We start from the raw sequence: 8,412 nt of genomic DNA, 5'->3' as shown, positions 1-8,412 counted from the left end.
ACCCCAGCCCCACCTCCAGCCTCCACCCCTCGAACTGTCCACAGTCCCACTGCTTTCTCTTGGAAAATCTCCACTTCTCACCTATCACACATTGACAGTTCCCATCACCAGATCACATTCATAGCTGGCAGCTTTTGTTTTGGCCAAAAGATTTTTTAAGCCGCCACCATAACACGGTAGACACTATTGGCCGGGCCCTACTCCACTGTAACCTATTAATTATTTGTTAAAATATGCAATACAATTTAGGTATATTTTTATTTATTTTTCAATTTTTAAAATGACCTATAATACTACATACAAGGAACAAATACCACAACACTATGACCAGATGACATATTACCACCACAGTGATCGAATAATATAAAATACAAGGAACAAATACCGCTACACCATGACCAGACCACATATTACCACCAATGACTGAATACTACAATACTGATCAGTAATAAAAAAAAACCACAATACTATCACCATCAGTGCCATACACAGGAGATCTATAATTAGTAAGCAGTGTCTACAGGTAATACAGTGATCACCGGTGACATTATACACAGGAGCTCTGTATGTAATGTATAGGTAATACAGTGATCACTGGTGACATTGTACACAGGACCTCTGTATATAGTATACAGTGTAGTGTCAGTGTATAGGTAACACTGACTCACCAGTGACATCTCTAGGTGAAGTCCTTCATCTTTCCTCCAGCACAGACCGCCATCACTTCATCCAGCCAGGACTCGTCTCTGCAGGAAATAACACAGTTATCTCGAGTTCCGCTTGTAGAACACATTACTTAATTTTCCCAGCCTCTACATTACACCACATGAAGAAGGCGACATATCACTCTACACAGTAACAGGACTGCCCCCCATTTAAAACAGTATACTCAAAAAATAAAATAAATACATCACTGCAATAATAATATCCCTTAATTAGCCCCTATGGTAATATTCCCCATCCTGGCCCCCGTGTGTCTCATTCCAGGCTCCAGCCATATGTTCTCCCATCCTGCCCTCATGAGTATCCATTCTGCCCCATATGATCTCCCCATCCTGCCCCATCTGTCTCCATCGTATCCATCCTGCCCCATCTGTCTCCAATCCTGCCCCATCTGTCTCCATTCTGTCCCATCTGTTTCCAATCCTGCCCCATCTGTGTCCAGCACTCTGCCCCATCTGTTTCCAATCCTGCCCCATCTGTTTCCAATCCTGCCCCATCTGTGTCCAATCCTGCCCCATCTGTGTCCAATCCTGCCCCATCTGTGTCTATTCTGCCCCATCTGTTTCCAATCCTGCCGCATCTGTGTCCAGCACTCTGCCCCATCTGTTTCCAATCCTGCCCCATCTGTTTCCAATCCTGCCCCATCTGTTTTCAATCCTGCCCCATCTGTGGCCAGCACTCTGCCCCATCTGTTTCCAATCCTGCCCCATCTGTGTCCAGCACTCTGCTCCATCTGTTTCCAATTATGCCCCATCTCCGTCCAGCACTCTGCCCCATCTCCGTCCAGCACTCTGCCCCATCTCCGTCCAGCACTCTGCCCCATCTCTGTCCAGCGTTCTTCCCTGGGCCCCCCGGATCGCCGCTCTCAAGAAAAAAAAAAAAAAAGAAGTTCTTCTTACCTGGCCGTGCTCCTGCGGCGGGCGAAGTCTCCACGCAGCTGCAACGTGCACTCGCCGGCGACTGACAATGATGTCAGACGCCGGCGAAATGCACGCACGCTGCGGCTGACGTCAGCTGCCAGCCTCAGATTGGCTAGCGGCTGTTAACTATTGACGTGCGGGCCCGCGCCCGCACGTCAATAGCTTTAAACAGCTGCAGCGTCGGCGCTAAGGGCCCGGTTAGCCTGCGGCTGCCGGTAGGGGCCCGGTGAGCAGATGAGACGGGGCCCGATGCGGGCCCCCTCTGCCCACCGGGCCCCTTACGCCAGTCACGGCCGTCATGCCCTGATGGCGGCCCTGACCTTTAGCCCTCAGGTGCTTCACAGAAGTTTATAACATTGAGTCTTGAAAATAATAAAATTACATTTTCCTCACAAAAATGTTATTTTAGCCCCAAATTTGGCATTTTCATAAGGTTAACAGTAAAAATGGCACCATACAATTTGTTGTGCAATTTCTCCTGAGTGCGCCAATACCCTATATGTGGGGAGAAACTACTTTTGAGGCACAATACAGGGCTCAGAAAGGAAGAGGCGCCATATTGGAGTTCAGATTTTGCTGGAATGGTTTGAGGGTGCCATGTCACATTGGCAGAGCCCCTGAGGTGCCAGGACAACAGAGACCCCACTATATGTGAACTCATTTTACAATCTACACTCCCCAATGAATTAATCTAGGGGTGCAGTGATCATATTAACACCACATGTGCCTCACAGAATATTATACCACTGAGCTGTGAAGAAAGAATAAGTTACAATTTTACCACAAAAACTTTTTCTAAAGGCTAATAGGAATTATTTTTACAACAAACAGGTCCATTTTTTCCTGAGTGCGCCAATACCCTAAATGTAAATCGCGAAATATTTTTCAGGCACAGTGCAATGTTCAGGAGGCAAGGAGCGCCAGATTTTACTGTTATGGTTGGCAGGTGCCATCACCCACTGGCAGAGCCCCTGAGGTGCCAGAACAACAGAACCCCCCCATACGTGACCCCATTTTACGAACTACACATCTCAATTAATTCATCTAGGGGTGCAGTCATGATATTGACACCACGGGTGTGTCACAGAATTTTAGACCATTGGGAAGTGAAGGAAAAATAATTGAATTTTTACCACCAAAATTTAGTTTAATCCCCTTCTGACATCAGACGTACTATACCGTCGAGATGGTAGGAGCCCGTATGACCACGGGGGGAGCGCGGCCGATTGGGGTCGGGTGTCAGCTGACTATCGCAGCTGACATCCGGCACTATGTGCCAGGAACGGTCACGGACCGCTCCTGGCACATTAACCCCCGGAACACTGCGATCAAACATGATCGCAGTGTTCCGGTGGTACAGGGAAGCATCGTGCAGGGAGGGGGCTCCCTGCGTGCTTCCCTGAGACCCTCTGAGCAACGTGATTTGATCGCTTTGCTCCGAGGGTCTCCTACCTCCTCCCTGCAGGCCCAGATCCAAAATGGCCGCGGGGTCCTGCAGGGAGGTGGCTTTCAAGTGCCTGCTCAGAGCAGGCATCGGGAAGCCTCCTTGCTGTGCCTTTGTGATCTCTGATCTGACACAGTGCACAGCAAAGTGTCAGATCAGCGATCTGTGGCTATAATGTGATGTCCCCCCGGGGCAATGTAAAAAAGTTTAAAAAAAATATACGTGTAAAAAAAAAATCCTAAATAAAGAAAAAAAAAATTGTTCCAATAAATACATTTCTTTGTCTAAATAAAAAAAATAAATAAAAGTACACATTTAGTATCGCCGCTTCCGTATCGACCCGACCTATAAAACTGTCCCACTAGTTAACCTCTTCAGTGATCACCGTAAAAAAAAAGGCAAAAAAACAACGCTTTATTATCATACCGCCGAACAAAAAGTGGAATAACATGCAATCAAAAAGAGGGATATAAAAAAACATGGTACCGCTGAAAACGTCATCTTGTCCCGCAAAAAACGAGCCGCTATACAGAATCATCAGCAAAGAAATACAAGTCCTCAGAATAAAGCGATGCAAAAATAATTTTTTATATAGAATAGATTTTATCGTATAAAAGCGATAAAACAATGTTATAAATGAGGTATCGCTGTAATCATACTGAGCCGAACAATAAAACTTCTTGATCCATTTTATCAAACGTGGAACGGTATAAGCGCTCCCCCGCCCCCAAAGAAATTAATGAATTGCTGGCTTTTTGTTTATTCTGCCTCACAAAAAATCAGAATAAAAAGCAATCAAAAAAGTCACGTGCCTGAATATGGTACCAATAAAAACGTCAACTCGTCCCGCAAAAAATCAAGACCTCACATGACTCTGTGGACCAAAATATGGAAAAATTATAGGTCTCAAAATGTGGAGACGCAATAACTATTTTTTGCAATAAAAAGCGTCTTATGGTGTGTGACGGCTGCCAATCATAAAAATCCGCTATAAATAGTAAATCAAACCCCCCTTCATCACCCCCTTAGTTAGGGAAAAATAATAAAATTTAAAAAATTTATTTATTTCCATTTTCCCATTAGGGTTGGGGCTACAGTTAGGGTTTGGATTACATTTACGGTTGGGGTTAGGGATGTGGTTGGGATTAGGGTTAGGGGTGTGTCTAGGTTAGAGGTGTGGTTAGGGTTATAGTTAGGGTTGGCATTAGGGTTAGGGGTGTGTTTTGATTAGGGCTTCAGTTATAATTGGGGGGTTTCCACTGTTTAGGCACATCAGGGGCTCTCCAAACGTGACATGGCACCCGATCTCAATTCCAGCCAATTCTGCGTTGAAAAAGTAAAACAGTGCTCCTTCCCTTCCGAGCTGTCCCGTGCGCCAAAACAGGGGTTTACCCCAATTTATGGGGTATCAGCGTACTCAGGACAAATTGGACAACAACTTTTGGGGTCCAATTTTTCTGGTTACCCTGGGAAAAATAAAAGGGGGGCTAAAAAATCATTTGTGGGAAAAAATTATTTTTTAATTTCACGGCTCTGCGTTTTAAACTAGTGAAACACTTGGGGGTTTAAAGTTCTCCCAACACATCTAGATAAGTTCCTTGGGGGGTCTAGTTTCCAATATGGGGTCACTTGTGGGGGGTTTCTACTGTTTAGGTACATCAGGAGCGCTGCAAACGCAATGTGCCGCCTGCAGACCATTCCATCTAAGTCTGCATTCTAAACAGCGCTCCTTCCCTTCCGAGCTCTGCCATGCGCCCAAACGGTGGTTCCCCCCACATATGGGGTATCAGTGTACTCAGGACAAATTGGTCAACAACTTTTGGGGTCCAATTTCTCCTGTTAACCTTGGGGAAATACAAAACCGGGGCTAAAAAAATAATTTTTGTGGAAAAAATAATTTTTATTTTCACGGCTCTGCGTTATAAACTGTAGTGAAACACTTAGGGGTTCAAAGTGCTCGCCACACATCTAGATAAGTTTCTTAGGGGGTCTACTTTCCAAAATGGTGTCATTTGTGGGGGGTTTCAATGTTTAGGCACCTCAGGGGCTCTCCAAATGTGACATGGCGTCCCATCTCAATTTCAGTCAATTTTGCATTGGAAAGTCAAATGGTGCTCCTCTTCTGAGCTCTGCCATGCGCTCAAACAGTGGTTTACCCCCACATATGGGGTATCAGCGTACTCAGGACAAATTGCTCAACAACTTTTGGGGTCCACTTTCTTCTGTTACCCTTGGTAAAATAAAATGTTGGAGGCGAAAATATCATTTTTGTGAAAAAATGATTTTTTTATTTTTACGGCTCTACATTATAAACTTCTGTGAAGCACTTGGTGAGTCAAAGTGCTCACCACCCATCTAGATAAGTTCCTTAGGGGGTATACTTTCCAAAATGGTGTCACTTGTGGGGGGGGGGTCAATGTTTAGGCACATCAGGGGCTCTCCATGGCGTCCTATCTCAATTCCAGTCAATTTTGCATTGAAATGTCAAACGGAGCTCCTTCCCTTCTGAGCTCTGCCATGCGCCCAAACAGTGGTTTATCCCCACATATGGGGTATCAGCATACTCAAATCAAATTGTACAACAACTTTTGGGGTCCAATTTCTCCTGTTAGTCTTGGTAAAATAAAACAAATTGGAGCTAAAGTAAATTTTTTGTGAAAAAAGTTAAATGTTCATTTTTTTTTTAAACATTCCAAAAATTCCTGTGAAACACCTGAAGAGTTAATAGACTTATTGAATATGGTTTTGAGCACCTTGAGGGGTGCAGTTTTTATAATGGTGTCACACTTTTCTATCATATAGACCCCTCAAAGTGACTTCAAATATGATGTGGTCCCTAAAAGAAAAATGGTGTTGTAAAAATGAGAAATTGCTGATCAACTTTTAACCCTTATGAACGGCGCACTTGAGATCTCCTCAGAGTGGCTCAATGATATTGAGGTCAGGAGACTGAGATGGCCACTCAAGAACCTTCACTTTATTCTGCTGTAGCCAATGACAGATCGACTTGACCTTGTGTTTTGGATCGTTGTCATGTTGGAATGTCCAAGTACATCCCATGTGCAGCTTCCAGGCTAATGAGGGCAAATTTTCCTTTCCAGTATTTGCTGATAACGTGCTGCATTCACCTTTTCTTCAACTTTGACCTAGTTTCTTGTGCCTCTGTAGCTCACACATCCCCAAAACATCAGCGATCTGCTTCTGTGCTTTACAGTAGGAATGGTGTTCCTTTCATCATAAGCCTTGTTGACCTCTCTCCAAATGTAACGTTTATGGTTGTGGCCAAAAGAGTTCAATTTTGGTCTCATCGCTTCAAACTACCTTGTTCCAGAAACTTTGAGGCTGGTCTCTGTGCTGGTTTACGTATTGTAGGGGAGATTAACACTTTTGTAAGAAAAGGGGAGAGAATCTTAAAAAATAGGAGGTGTGAACCCATCCGAAACCTGGACTCTTACCCACTGGAGTATTTCTTATTGCATCGTCAATTTCTGCTTCAGAAAATTGGTTTCCCAACTGTTTTATGGATTCATTTCTTAAGGGGGAATAGCATTATCACATATATATTGGTCAATCCGTTGGTGTAAGATCTGGGGATCCAAATCCAACAATTTATCTTTTTTATTGTACTGGAATGTGCCTGTAAGAATAACAGTATTATTAGCAAAACTAAAAATATAGAGAACTGAAATTGCATCTAAACAATGCTATGAAACAGAGTGAAAAATTTAAAGGGGTCTGAATACTTTCCGTTCCCACTGTATCTGTTTGATGTGTTCAGCCACTTTAGAAGCTTTCTTCCCTTTAAGACGTACACCGTGTTTGATTAGTATTCCCTGAATGATGCATTTTAAGAGATTCACATTGTAGTGGTAGGAGTGATGTCTAACGTGTTGGTAGTCAAAAACACTGTGGAACCACGAGGTATAATATCTATCTCTGACATTGGGAACATGATCGTTCTTAAAGTGTGTCTCTTGAAGGAGCAGTATCTGCACCCTTTGTTTGTGCATTGCATACAATATCTGTGATTTCTTTTAAGGGATATTAAATCCCTTCCTATTCAGAACGACAAATTTTAAGGGCCGCATAATTACCTTATCCTAGAGCAATTCTAATGTCAGGAGATGAGGCGAAAGACATACACACACACACACAAAAAAAGGTGGGGGTGAGAGAAGGAAGTTAGAGGAAGGAAAGAAGGGAACAAGGAAGAATAGTGTCACGGGGTTACCGCGACAGAGAGGAGCCAGAAGACCGCAGCGTCTGATTGCTCCTACTCCTGCGCTGAATATAAGACCCTCTTATTAAACAGTGTCTATTTCTTTGGGCAGTGCAGGGGTTAATCTGCTCAGTTGAGAGCTCCTGGAGCTAGGGCTCTCAGCTGTGCAATGTTAGCCACTCCCATCCCCTACAGTATAATTTGGGTTCTGACTGTCAGATGCTTCATGGCTGAAGGTTGTTGGTGGTTATTTGAGCAGTCGGTTGGTGGATTTACGAGCTGATGCTAGGTTTTGTAATTATTCCCTTTCTTCTCCTTTGGTTTAACACCATCCTTCACTTCCCAGTCTTTACCTTTGTTATATGTGAGTGTATGTTTGGTATTTTCCGTTACTCCTGTTCGTATTACCTTGTTAGTCTGGTAGGTGTAGTACGGTATACTACTACTTCCATGGGTGGGGTAAGGGTAGAGACTGAGGGCAGATTCAGGAGCTAAGGCAAGGTACGTGGCTCCGGCATCTTCACCTTCAGAAGTAACCCATGGAACAGTGTGAGCTAGGGCGCCCCATAGCATTAGGGACAGGGAAGGAGCCCCTGTTCCCGGGTCACTCGAAAACAAATAGTCGTGACAAATAGGGAGAGTGTTCAAATTTTTATGCTCACTACAGAAGAGTGAGCTGAATGTAGCCAACTAACTGGAGGTCGCGAAAAAGAAATAACTGTACCGTGACCAGCGAAGTACAGTTCCTCTGTCCGGGTGATGGGTTTTCCACAAAGAGATCCTCCCCCGAGCCAAGAACACACCTATTGTTACACTACTAATTGGATTATTAAAACCAAGAATCAACATTTTTAAGAAAATAAAACCAGAGATGACTCCAATTATTCTATCATTATAAGTCATTATGTTTAAAATTTTCATTGTGTTTATGACAGATGTTACTTGTAATTATTACCCGTTATAAACTATTAATATGGCTAGGAATAACTTACTCTAAGCAGCTGTGTGTCATATTGAAGACTGTTATGTGGTGTCTACCATACCCAAATAAAATATGTAGAACTTATTAGAACTTTATATGATGGACTCATGAGAGTTTTTCAACA

Source organism: Ranitomeya imitator, chromosome 4 (assembly GCF_032444005.1).
Source record: "Ranitomeya imitator isolate aRanImi1 chromosome 4, aRanImi1.pri, whole genome shotgun sequence".
Taxonomy (NCBI): domain Eukaryota; kingdom Metazoa; phylum Chordata; class Amphibia; order Anura; family Dendrobatidae; genus Ranitomeya; species Ranitomeya imitator.
The sequence above is the reverse complement of the archived record's forward strand: the minus strand, read 5'-3'. Positions refer to the sequence as shown.